This window comes from Xenopus laevis, chromosome 6S, assembly GCF_017654675.1.
Source record: "Xenopus laevis strain J_2021 chromosome 6S, Xenopus_laevis_v10.1, whole genome shotgun sequence".
NCBI classification, from domain to species: Eukaryota; Metazoa; Chordata; class Amphibia; order Anura; family Pipidae; genus Xenopus; species Xenopus laevis.
This window is the reverse complement of record NC_054382.1, coordinates 15,700,347-15,715,078: the sequence shown is the minus strand read 5'-3', so window position 1 is coordinate 15,715,078 and position 14,732 is coordinate 15,700,347.

Here is a 14,732-nt window from a genome sequence, read left to right as displayed (position 1 = left end):
AAAAAAAGACTATGTGCGTCATTGTCCATGTCAGACTTTGCTGAACAATATTTGCTCCAGAAATCTCTCTTGTGGAAAGGGGAAGTTCAATCGCAAGCTGTTTATTGCATGCTCATCATTTGTATCATCACAAAATAAATCCTTGAGGTTTTCTATGAGGAGGATGCCGGCCTCCAGGTGCCCTCTAGGGAAACCCACGCTTGCATAAACTGATCACCTGTGATAATGATTAGCGGATTGCTTGCTATGACTTATTAGCAGGGGTGCTTCACCAATGAGGCGAGTTGAGGCTGTCACCTCAGGCGGCAGCACCCCACTAGGTACCATGGGCAGCAAAAATGCTGCTCCTGGTACTTTAAGAGCGAATTTCCGGGGGAGGGGGGCAGCAGCAACTGCTGCTGCCTCAGGCGGTGGAGGGGCCAGGATCGCCCCTGGTTATTAGTCCAGGTGCAATCTTTTATTACATCACAATAAGTCTTTCTCTCCATATGTTGAGCTCAGGTGAAAGTACTCTTCATATGACAAAGGCAGTACAGGTACGGGACCTGTTATCCAGAATGCTGGGGACCTGGAGTTTTCGCGATAACGAATGTTTCCGTAATTTGTAATTTCTGCAATTCTTCATACCTTAAAATCTACTATAAATCATGTAAACATTAAGGGGCACATTTACTAAGGGTCGAATATCGAGGGTTAATTAACCCTCGATATTCAACCATCGAAGTAAAATCGTTCGACTTCGATATTCGAAGTCGAACGATTTAGCGCTAATACTTCGATCGAACGATCAAACGATTATTCGTTCGATCGAGCGATTAAATCCTTCGAATCGAACGATTCGAAGGATTTTAATACAACGATCGAACGAATATCCTTCGATCAAAAAAACATAGGCAAGCCTATGGGGACCTTCCCCATAGGCTAACATTGAGTTCGGTAGCTTTTAGCTGCCGAACTAGGGGGTCGAAGTTTTTCTTAAAGAGACAGTACTTCGATTATCGAACGATCGAATAGTCGAACGATTTTTAGTTCGAATCGTTCGATTCGTAGTCGAAGTCGTAGTCGAAGGTCGAACTAGCCCATTCGATGGTCGAAGTAGCCAAAAAAACACTTCGAAATTCGAAGTTTTTTTTATTCGAATCCTTCACTCGAGCTTTGTAAATGTGCCCCCAAGTAAACTCAATAGGCTGGTTTTGCTTCCAATTAGAAGTAATTAATCTTAGTGTGGAACAAGTACAATGTACTGTTTTATTATTACAGAAGAAAATAATTGTAAAAAATTTGGATCATATGAATAATATGGAGTCTATGGGAGATGGCTTTTTTTCTGTCATTTGAAGCTTTCTGGATAATGGGTGACCAGATAACTATAAATCACTGCTTTGTAATTTGACCATATTGAGTTAATATATTTTTTACAGCGTTCAAGTTTCATACTACATAGATTTTATGCCTGGACTTTAAAAACAAACTTTTTGCATTTTCTTGGACTCATGTTCTAACTATGTTACTAATTGTATATTTGTGTAATTATATATTTACATAATTGGAGGGGTGGTTACCTGCAATTAACGAATTTAAGGAAGGTGGTGGGTGGTTTTGAGCACCTGACGAAGGGGCACGCCCCCGAAACGTTGTATTGTTGTATTGTTCGATTGACATTAAACACGGGAGCAATCCCTTGAGCATGTTACGTGTGCTGGAGTTAGTTTGTGTTCATTAACTGTGGCTGTCCTCCTATACCCCAGGCACCGTACATAACCGCTTGGAGAGGCCAGGTGTGCGTGTGCAATCTTTTGCCTAATTGTGACCAGATAACAGCTCTCATATCTGTACTGAATCCAGTATCAGCAATCATACTAACTACAACAACATAGGCTTGATGGTGACATCAAGGATGGTGACACCCTGCCAACGACATAAAATGTACAGTACATTTAGGAATTTAATGTTGTGTTGTCTAACAGCTTACTTTTAAAAACCCTGGCAGAGAAAGGTTAAACAGTGACGGGGATGGCAGAAAAGGCATGTGCTTAGGGCACATTGTTGTAGGGGAGCTGGGCACCTACCTCCTATGTTGGCCTACCCCTAATCTGGACCCTCGTTCCTCCACACCATGTAGTTGGCCTGTAACATCACCACCATACGCGTGCTCGTCCACAAGCACAAGGGGGATGAGAGCGAGGGGGCTGCCCGGGTTGCATGGGGCAACTAGCCGGCTTGGCCCAGCTCTGAACAGTGGCATTATGAGACATATCCTCCTTTGTGCTGAACTGAGAGAGCAAGTTTAGTTAGAAACAAAGTTGCAGAATACCCATTACAACTCTGAGATTTTATATGCAAACAATAGTTCTCTAGGGAACTTCAATGAGCATTAAAGTCCAGTCTTAAATACAGACACATGTAGAGAAGTAAGAGAATTTTCCTCCTTGTACCCAGGAAACCGCTTGCAAGTTTTGTGAACTCCACGTCAACATGTTGTACCAGTGTTATTAGCACCAGTTTTATAGCAAATAATATATGCATTGAAGCAGTTTCATCCACATTTCTTGCTTTCATGGCCTACATAACAAGGACTGAAACTCCAAACTTTAAAGAGCAGCGGTGAGCATCACAGTAGAATGGCAGTCAACCCATTGTAAGTTCTCTTCGTTAATCTTCTTCTCTGAATTCAATATGGAAGTAAAAAAGTTTCATGGGCATATTCAATTTCATCTGCTGGGTGGAGAATTGGATAGAGTTTGTACTTCATAGAAAGGAATTATTCTTAAGAACCTATTGTATTTGTGTGATCTTGTTTTGTTCAGTATTTCTAAAAAAAAATTAAAAAGCCTCCCTCCTAAATTGCCTTCTGAATAAAGTGCTCTGATTTTAATTTTCATGTTGAAAAAACAATTTTCTGCTGGCGTACAATTTGAAGTCATTATCAAGCTTAGTTTAAATAATTTCCTATCCTCACATCTCCACTACTGTGAAGAACTGACAAAAACACAGTTTGAAGAGCTTTGTCCTAATAGCAACAATTTTTGTAAAATTATGGATAATTTTTGTTCTTTCCATTTTAACTTTTTGTTTTACTTTTTCTAAACAAACCAACCGGCACTGTGGGCTTTCTGTAGACAGTATGCACTTGACTTGAAGTTCAAAATTGATTAGAGGTTTCTGTGTTCTTCACTGAGCCTTTGTATATATTTAAACTGCAATATGCAGCAATGGTGAAAATGGTGGGGTTAATTCAATATTCAGTTTAGAAGCATTTAAAAAACTTCAAGGGATCTCAGAATTTAGATATGTTGAGCTGAAATATGCCTCTGTGCTTTAAAAAACGGACCCCAATCTCTCACCTTGGCCATTAAGAAGCATAAGCATACCTCCCAACTGTCCCATTTTCAGCAGGATGGTCCCACTTTTGACAGCTCAACCCACAGTCTGTACTGAAAAGTTCTGACTTTCTCTGCACTGAACAGTGCTGAAAAACTGAAAAGTTTCTAACTTAATTGGGTTTTGGCAGAGAGTAGAGTGTAGTTACCAGCTTGCACACCCTGGCTCTCCGTGTCGTGAGTTGCCCGGTGCCCGGCCGAGAAGGCTTCTGAATCCTCCAAACTTCGTAAGTAAATAAATTCAACCAGCACATAGGTCTTAATTGCAAGCAGGGACAACCCTTGCTGTGTTTTATTTGCGAGATCCAAAGTTTCGGGGTGATCCCCTTTGTCAAGTTTAGAGAGCCCAGAACAGCTACCAGGTGTAACTAAAATACTTTGTAGCAATTTTGAGATAAGCAAATAAGTAATTGTAGCAATTTAAGGAGGTCCCTTGGGAAAAGTTAGACTCAGAGCTTAAAGGGAAATTCACCGTCATAACCAAAACGCTAATAACTGAAATAAAACCACAGAAATATGTTCAAACTTTCATAACCTGCCAAATTTTGTAATATGAACATGGTAATTATGGGGTGTGGCCACAAAAATGGGCGTGGTCAACAAAAATGTCCTTCTTTTTATTTCCAAAATGTTGAGAGGTATGCATAAGTGCTCCTAATGATGGTGTTATGGAAGGGGCAGCAAAGAGGCAGCTGATCTTGTAAGAATCCTGTATTGTTCCTTTTGGCTTAGTTGACTTAGTTAAAAGAATGTGTTGCACTGTTCCAATGCTTATGAGCCTAGGCTTCAGCACGACTACCTTGAGTGCTGGGGAAAAAACACCAGATTCTGAAAATGGTTGTCTGAGTTTAATAAAATGAATGGCGCAATCTGTGATCCAGTCAAGTCACATTCTTTTATAGGTAGTAACAATTCATTTTCATCACAAGCATTGATATTTTACCCCTTATTTACATTGTTTGTTCTGTGTTGGTCATTAATACAAATGAACAGCTCTTTAAAACAGCATTACATCATTGATAGATGAAGACAAAATAAGATTTAAGGCACTGTTGTGTTATGGGGTCCAACAATACCAGACTACTGGGATTACACCTACCCCCCATAATTAGTGATGGGCGAATTTATTCGCCAGGCGCGATTCGCCGCCAGCGAATAAATTCGCAAAACGCCCGCGAAAATTCGCGGCAAAATTTCATCAAAAACGGGCGCAGGCGTAAAAAACGGGCGTCGGCGTAAAAAAAACAGGTGCCGGCGTCAAAAATGGGAGCCGGCATCAAAAACGGGCGCCGGCGTCAAAAACCTCGCCGTTTCGCGAATTTCGCGCGAAATTCACAAATTTTTCGGCGAAGCAAAACGGCGCAAATTCGCCCATCACGACCCATAATAAGACAATAATACAATTAATTACCAGAAACCTTAAAAGATATAACAGAAGACTCTGTAGCCTAAGTTACTGTATGTCTGCCTAAAAAAATTGAATGGAATTGAGAAAAAGGAAAATCACGTGACCTGATATCAGTTGCAAACCATGGGGCATATTTATCAAAGAGTAAAGTTAAGCTCCCCATAGACGCGACGATTCTTCTTGCCGAACGACCAATCCTTCGAAATTATCGTGCGGTTAGTGGGATTCGAACGATCATACATCTTACGATTTTTCGGCCGACATCTGTCAGGAAATTGATCGGCCAGGTCAAAAAATCTTTGTCGGCCCCAGTGCAATCTATGTTTCCAGGGCCAAGCAGGCAGCTCCCCTTTGTTTTCCTGGCAAATTGGTCTTTTTAGTTGATGGTAAATTCGTACGATCATACGATCGTTTTGAGAAGATCGTGGTCTCACAATGAGGATCTGATCTTTTAAAAATCTCAACATCTATGGCCAGCTTTAGAGATCACCACAGTCTACTAGAGTGAAATTCCGCCGCTCCCCATTCATGTGTTTTTGTGGATGACGGTTTTAGTGAATGTTTAATTGCTTGCCATAAACACAGCTTCCCCAGAATTGTATTGAAGAAATGCTGCCGTTCTGTTTATGAATTGATCATTTTTGTAATCCTTCTTCCTTCTGTAATTAGTGCCATTCCCCAAGCATTTGGGTTTTTAGGCTGCTGACATGAGCTTGATTATATATAGCCATATTGTTTGGCTGCCGGTGCAACTGTTCCTAATTACATCAGATTTATTAAGAGCTTTTCCAGCATTGGAAAGACATAACAGTTATGTTCGCCCCCCATCCCATGTTATAGAAAAGATAAACTATAACAGACGTTTCCAGTTTTTTAGAGAGCTCTTGGGAATGCTGGGGCTCCTATTTGAGTGTGGGGTGGGAGTTAATTACATAAATCAGAGATGCCCAACTGCAACTTTCCTACTGTGTTCCGCTGAAATTCTGTAACATCTCACAACAGAATTTAGAGTTTCAAGTGTTCAAGTATCATCCTCACTACCACTTTATATAGTGGAATCAAGTTACACAGCACTTTACATTCATTTATAACAACCTGGGGCCTTACAATCATTTACAAGGGTTACAGCATAAAATGCCATCAGATGGCCCTGTTTACAAGAGCTTACGCTCTAAAGTGGCCATACACTAGCAGCCTAGCAATACAGTGATACAGAGGTTCAACTCTGTCAACTTAATAACCTACTGTAAACCTAAAGTTCCATTCTGGGTGCCAAGTAACAAAGTTCATGCAGTACCTAAAAGAATTCGGAATTAGATTGGTACCACCCAGTTCCCCATTCATTTGCAGTACATTTGCGATTTGCAGACCTAAACAGAGGCAGAACCTTGTATCCAGGTCTTTTTTCAAATCTCCCATCTTCTAGGGAAGTAGAATGGTTTGGGTTTGAACCTTAGAATGTTGTAAGCTATATACCGGTACTTTTGTATGAATAATATAAGTTGTTGCTGCAGCAGCCAGTAAGCTGTCAGACTTGCCAGTACATAACCTCAGTTTGCTCTTTCTCTTTGTCCTTTACATTTTGCATTGCTAGAAGAAATGTAGAACAATAAAAGACTGGGCTATCAAGTAAGAGGATTTGCTCTTGTCTTATATTCAAGCTACCAATCAAATGTTGGTTTCATAATTCTAACTATGTTAGACCTACTATATCATTATTGTTATGTTCTTCTAGACTTAAAGGTTTATTTACTATGACCTCCTCCACAGAAGTGTGCTCACTCAAAAAAAAAACACTTACCAGAAAAAATCCAGCACTTCTTGCAGTGTGAAGCACAGGGGCATGCTGGGTAGCTGCCTGAGGCCTTTTAAAAACTGGAAATTCAGCTCTTGACATTTTTTGTTGCCCCTGGTAACTGGCTGTTCAGTGAGGAAAGGTTCTCACCTTGACTCATGGCAGGAGCGGCCCTGGTGAAGCACCAGCTAGCACTTGTCCTTTCCACCTGCCATATGGCTGCAGAGATATACAGCAATTCAGAAAAGTGCAGGACAGGATACAAGTATGCAAGAAATTGCTCTACGCTCACTTTTTTTATACAGGGTTTTATACTGTGACAAAGTGAGTTCAGAGGTCATGTGTCTGTATTACTCCTGTTTCACCCATTGCAGTTGTTCTCAAATTCTGGGGCTGTCCCCAAGGAGAACATTAAGCGGAAGCTGGGATGGTTGCAAATGTAATTAGCATTCCTATTTACTTTACTAACTAATCCTGGAAGCTCAGCTTGATTAGTTTTAGGCTGTCCAAGATATGTTCTTAAAGGGGAACTTCACAAAAACTCAACTTTTTGAAAAGTAAACATCATTTCAAGCAACTTTGCAATATATATCATTTAAAAAATATGCAGACCTTTCGTGATTTTTAATGGTTTGGAACAATTCCCTAAACCTACCCCCTGCTCTCCTGCTGATCTGTCTGACTACTTTGCTGAGCTGGCTGACTACTGTTACTTTGTATCAACAGCCATCTGTCCTTAGCCTGCATCCTCCAAACCCCACAATTCCCTGCACATGTGATTTCAATAAGGAAAGGAACATCACAGTGCATTGCATTGTGGGTTATGTAGTTCCTGCATGCTGTCTGTAAGCTGCGGAGAAGTTGTTACAACTTCAGTGTTAGTCCCTCCTTCCCATCCAGGATTTCAAATGATGCAGAAAGAGAAGAACTGTTAAACAGCTGGATTTCAGTATAGAAAATGGCATTTATTCATACTTTTTGAAGAAACAGGTAACTGTGATGGATATACCAGGGGTTTCTGTGTTATGTGGGCCTCTTTATCAAATTTTGGTTTGGAAGCCGGAGTTCCCAGGTGTTTGTATATCTGTTAACTTATTATGAGGAATGGGGGGCTAAACAAAAACTAAGCAGAGAACTAAGGAAGAAGTAGCATTAAACAAACAGTACAGTATTGTTGATATTTATGTGAATGCCTACATTCATTACAAATGAAACTTTACTCACTTATCCAATTCTTATCTTTAATAAAAACCATAATGATAAAAATATTACTCACACCGATACACCTTCTCCCTCAGTAAAAGCTCATTTTATAACTGACTCTACGCTCTCTATGTCTGTGCTTTATCTTTGCAATTATTAGAAGGCCAACCTGAGCCAAGTAGTAAGGTCCTTTCTTCTAGAAACAGTCCTGCCCTAATTCTGTTGCTTAATCGCATGGGACGAGTGCAGAGCTTCTGGAGCAGCGCCATGTGTTCATTAGCATCTAAGCCCGAGCTTGCTGTCAGATTTCTGTTTGGGTATGTATATTTTGTGTCTGGCTGAAAAGCAAGCAAGAAATTGCCCGGCGTGACTGAATGAACAATGAATGGAGTCCTTAATGAATTTTAGCTTTAGTATGATATTCCATTCGAAGTACCTTAAGTCATTAATCATAGTTTTGCCATCAGATCCGTCTTGAGAACAGCTGAGCATTCGGTGCTGTAGCATCAAAGCCGTGACAGCAAATGCTTCCCCATTGGAACAAACGACTAGACATGAAAGATAAGCAAAACACCTAATGACTTTACTATGAATGCGGCATGTTAGCAGCCTTCACCGATTATGAATGACCTTTTATAAATCACATGCAACGCCCCGGCCTGTCACCGGCAAAGTCAGTGCCAGCCAAGTAGATCTTAACACCTGACTAAGGATAAAATATTGTAAACAATAAGTTGATTAAACAAATGGATTCATATTGTGTGCGTCGCTGTATGTAATACACAGTAACCTAGTGCTTTCTGACATTTAAATGGACATGTAATTGCACCTTTTAGCCGTTACACTTTTTTTTACATTGCTATTATTGTCTGTAAGTGCTTTTTAGACAGTGTAAGGCAGGATGCCAACTTCTGGCCTAACAAGCTGGTTCAAGTGCATTTGCCATAAGAGCAATGGCACATATTTTTCAGCAACAATAACATTGTTTGTAAAGAACCATTATACTCCTCCTAAAAAATATTCCTTCTGCGTTGTCTTCAGTACGAAAAAATAAAAAAAATGTTATAGTGTCTTCCAATATACATTATGAGCAGACCTAGGCAATTCTTTCTACCATTAATATTCTGCCTGGTGTGTTATCAATTTTCATTACCATTTATAAGTTCCCCTCTAAGATTCCTTTAAACTCTTTTGTTTTGGCCCATCCCTTTCCCCAGCTGGTTTTGCCTCTAAAGACCATCAGTGTCTGTGATTATGGATGAGCAAAATATTTCGCCACATTTTGCCGTGAAAAAAATGGCCATCGACATAGAAGTGGAGTTTTGTGTGGTGAGCGTACATAGAGGCCATGTCAGTTGAGTGCATTACTTATTGTTTTCTTTAAAGCAACTAGGGATGCACCGAATCCTCTATTTTGGATTCTGCTGTATCCCCAAATCCTAATTTGCATATGGAAATTAGGGGCAGGAAAGCAAAAAGTAGAAAAAATTGGTGTACTTCCTTGTTTTGTGACGAAAAGTCACGGGAAATCCTGCCCTCCTTATAATTTGCATATGCTAATTAGGATTCAGTTCGGCCAGGCACAAGGAATTGGCCAAATCCTGTTGAAAAAAGGCCGAATCCTGGCTGAATCCCAAACCGAATCCTGGATTCGGTGCAACCCTAGAAGCAACTGTACCTGGTAACTCAAGGTCTTTCTGAAGCTCTCTGCAAGTGATCCTTGGCTCTTGGACAACTCTTCTGATTATTCTTTTGACTCCTCTGTCAGAAATCTTGCGAGGAGCACCTGGTTGTGGCCTGTTTATGGTGAAATTAAGTTCTTTTCCCTTACGGATTATCACCCCCAATGGTGGTGGATTAATACTACATGAGGCCCCTAGGCTTCACTTTCCACCGGGGCCCGCACCTTCAGGAGATGCTTCTTGTGTGATACCTTGATAATGAGAAACCTTTTTATAGGCCATCAATTAGGACTAAACCAGCTGATATTAATTAGCACTGATAGCTAGCAAGCTTGCTTTCTAAATACTGACAAATCTCAGCAGGTGTTTTGTCTTTCAATGACTTTTTGCACCTCCTTTTCTTCATGTGTTCAATACTTATTCCCTGTGTCGTTCCACTTTATTACACATAATTTCATTTATGGACTCGTTTGTTTTGAGTTCTTTGCATGTGTGGGTTACGACATCTGCTGTAAATTTCATATCAATAGCCCCATTAGAAATATATTTACTGTGAAAAACATTGCTGTGTTCAAGACTTATTTTCCCCACTGACTCTGTGTATTTTGACTATATTGGGTCATTTAGAAACACACTTGCAAGTGCAGGGGCTCCAAAATAGAAGCAATGAAGAATGCATCTTGATGCAGTTCGCTACTTGTGTCCGTTCATGCTCCTGCACTTTTGCATGGTTTCCAAAGCATCGGTCCTGCCTCTTCTGATGAAAAATGCACAACTGCGCCTACTGACGCTGGAGAACCCTGGAGCCACCACCACCCTGGAGCTGAAAGTAGCTCCAGATTTCCCAGATCAGGTTGCATCAATAGGCACATTCCAGTGAATCAAAAGAGACATTGAAAATGCAACACAACTTGCACCCAATTTGCTCCAAAACACAAGCACAGTTAGGTCCATGGGGTGCAATCCTAGTAGTGTCAACTCAAATTGTGGTTATTATGGGGGAAACACTGCATCATGGGTAAATGACATGGTGATTTGCATCTGAAAAAGTATTCTGCACTCGACATGTAAATAACCAATTAAATATTCCCTGTCATCCCTCAACAATCCTTTTTAGTAGAGTGAGCGTTAAAGATATATATGTTCCTTGTCCAAGTGATTGTAAGCACAGACTGTGTAATCACAAAATGTGAATTGTTGTCTTTGGTTACTGCCCTGGTGCCCATGAGTTTTATTTATTCACATATTTATTTACTTGTATATTTGGGATTTGTCCTACTGTTTGCTGACAAGTGTATTTGAAACCTCATTCATAGCCTCTAGTGCTACTCAAGGAAAGAATTGTCATGAAAAACATGTAGGAATGCATACTTGGCTCACTAAACACTGCCATGTAAACTAAATATCTCTTAAACATGGGGCTAATACCTCATAGGAAGCTTAGCGTGCACCTCATCAAGGCAGCAGCTTCCCATTATACAGGAAGGTTAAATGTGGTGCATGATATTCACATGAAAACAAGCAATTCCCTTGTTTTTCCATATTCTCCAGGCATCATTCTTTATTTGTTTTATTTACACATGTAGCTTTAGCATATTCGCCATGACTGACAGCATAAAAAGGTTATTGCCAAAATATTCTACTGTGTTTTTCTATTCTTTAAATGCAATTTTCAAAGCTGACGGTAATTGCAGAAAAATGGCTTGCAAGTCAATAAACAAAGTCTCTCAATCACGGGACTGAATGTGTCCTCAGGGAACGATCCAAATACAAATACACTAAGGGGCCCATTCACTAAGCTCGAGTGAAGGAATAGAGGAAAATAGAGGAAAAATAGTTTGAATTTCAAATGTTTTTTTGGCTACTTCGACCATTGAATTGGCTAATTCGACCTTCGAATACGACCTTCGACTTTCGAATCGAACGATTCGAACTAAAAATCGTTTGAATATTCGATCATTCGATAATCGAAGTACTTTCTCTTTAAAAAAAAAATCGACCCCCTAGTTCGCCACCAAAAAACCTACCGAGGCCAATGTTAGCCTATGGGGAAGGTCCCCATAGGCTTTACAAGGTTTTTATGATCGAAGGATATTCCTTAGATCGATGGATTAAAATCCTTCGAATCGTTCGATTCGAAGGATTTAATCATTCGAACGAACGATTATTCCTTTGATCGTTCGATCAAACGAATTGCGCTAAATCCTTCGACTTTGATATTCGAAGTCGAAGGATTTCAATTCGGCAGTCAAATATCGAGGGTTAATTAATATTCAACCCTAGGTAAATGTGCCCCTAAGTCTATTCTAGTGTTTCTAAGGATTTTTTGGATTCAAGCCATTTTTGTGGTTAACCAGCATTTGGCCAGGGCTTCCCTAACCTCATAACAAGGTTACAGGTATATCAATGTATTCTCATCAATCACCTGCTATGGCTCCAAAAATATCATGGTATGTAATCATGTACTAATAGCCAGAGATAGTAACCACACCTAATCAACACTTTGGGAGCAGAGAATAAGACACCCTTCTACAGGAAAGTATTGTTCATCTGATGCTTTCCATTACTGTTCTTTACCAGTAATTGCCTAATTGTCCATGGGGTGATTCAATTAAAATGATGCAGAGAAATCTACGGAAGCGTTGAATAGGCAAGATGCCATAAAAATCATTTGGAGACTATATCCATCATCTGGGCCTCCGATTGGACAGCCCTGCTCTACATAGCTACAGTATATATGGGAATCTATTACCTCTTAAGCTTGGACCTAAAAGCACCTAACCTTAAGGGGGTTTATTTATTAAAGTGCAATTTTTTTCGGACTTTTAAAGAGAAAAACTAAATTGTTTGAAGAGGGAAAAAAACGTGATTTATTAAACTCCGATGGTGTTAAAAGACTGAACAAAAAGTACCTGCCAAGTTCATGTAGAAGTCAATGGCAGACATCCCATTGATATCCTGATCTGCGCTGGGTTTCGTGTTTTCGGCACCAAATACAAAAAAGTCACAGTTTTCAGTAGCAAATCCGAAAAATTCATAGGATTCTGATTTTTTTTTTTTATGATTCTATTGAGTTTTTTGCTGCATGAGAAATTTTCGGAAAGATTTATTAATAAATAGGCGGAAACAGTCGTGTGGATTTGATGAGAGTAGTTTTCAGAAAATAGTGAGAATTTTTCGGATTTTGATAAATAACCCCTTAAGACTACTAAAAGCCGACTACAGTCAAAAGGATTTATACAGCTATAGGATCCATTACCTGGAAACCTGTTAGTCAGAAAGATTCAAATTCTGGAAACGCCATCTCCCATAGACTCAATTTTATACGAATAATCCAATTTTTTAAAAATGATTTCCTCTTTCTCTGTAATAATAAAACAGTAGCTTGTACTTGATACAAACTAAGATATAATTAAGCCTTACTGAAAGCAAAGCCAGCCTATTGGGTTTATGTATTTATTGTTTACATGATTTTCTAGTTGACTTAGAGGCACATTTATCAAAGGTCGACTTTCGAATTCATGTGAGTTTTTAAAAACTCCCATAAATTCAAAACTGACAAATGGAAATTTATTAAAAAAATCAAATGTTTTAAACTCGGTTGAATTAAATTGACCCAAAACTGGAATCAAATTCGAACCGAATTTGATTCAAATTTAATTCGGCAGGTTTTAGGTGGCGAATAGTCGAATTCTAGTTCTTAAAGAGTATGATAAATCTCGAAAATCAAACTCGAATTTTTAAAAAAAAACTCAAATTGAATTTGAATAAGTCTCTAGTCGAATTTGACAGTTTGAACCTTAACATTTTTTCGAATTTGAATTTTCAATTCGACCCTTGATGAACGTGTCTCTTAGTTTAATTAATCCTTACAGAAGGCAAAACAATAATACATGTTGAAATGATGTTTTACAAGACTTAAAGGTGCATATTTATCAAGGGTTGAATTTTGAATTGAAAAAACTCCGAAATTCGAATTCAAAAAGACCAACCGAAATTAAGTCAAGTTTTTTTTTTGTCAAATAGGTCAGTTTTCGATCGAATAGGTCCGTATTCGGTCGAATTCGAATCCTACGAATCAAAGGAATAGCGCATTCGTGTGGAGTCACACAATTGACTCCAAATAGGTTCTAGGAGGTCCCCCATAGGCTAAAACAGCAATTTGGCAAGTTTCAGATGGCGAATGACCGAAGTCGAATTTTTAAAGGGACAGTACATGATAAATTTAGATTTTTTAATTTTTTTCAAATTCAAATCAAATTTGGACTTTTCCGTAGTCAAAGTACACAAAAAATAGCTCGGAATTCGAATTTTTTTCATTCGAAAATTCACCTCGACCTTTGATAAATCTGCCCCTTAAGGTATGGCGATCTTAATTCCAGAAAGATGCAATTATATTGTATTATATGCTTTGCATTGGATGGGGTGACGTTGGGCAGATGAACCCACGCACACATTCTCCGGTTTCTTTTAACTTTGATTGTTCCAAAGCCTATGGGAAGAGAACATTTTGGTTCATGCTGTACCTTGCTTTACTTTATAAACAAGAAAGTACATTGTATTGCCATACACCGCACGATTATTATGCCACTTGACTGTACCCATACACAGAACTTCCATAAAAGCAGCTTTTGTTAATGCGGGAATGAAAACTCAGGCAACTGCATTAGCTGTCAAGCATACTACAGAGGACGAGGGCACTCACGCTATTGTGATAGAGGACAGATCTGACATGGAGGCACATGGTAATGTATTTTCAAGGTTGCCGTGAGTAAAATGACGTTCGACTGTGTGCGCCACCATTTGTTAGAGTCTGAACAATGTCTGGAGTTCATTCAGCTTCTGTCTGTTACATCCACAACACACTTTACCCTGCAATTTTTGGGGAAAAAAAGGACTTTTCTCGACAGAAAAGTTTTCATTCGGAAAGCTGGAAATGTAGTCGTTTAACCTGCAAGAGATGAGGGACATGGTGAACAAACATTACCCAGATTGGTTCCATCAATTTTCCTTTCAGTGCAGATTATGTGATAATCGCTAGTGATGGGCGGATTTGCGCGATTCGCCGCCAGCGAATAAATTCGCAAAACGCCCGCAAAAATTCACCGGCGTCAAAAAAAAGAATGTCAAAAACTAGACTCCATTTTGCGAATTTCAGGCGCAAATTCGCCCATCACTAATAATCGCAGAATTCATTCGATACTTCCTACCCGTGTAATAAATAAGCCCCATAGAATGATTCAAAGGGAGCTAAAAAGACACTG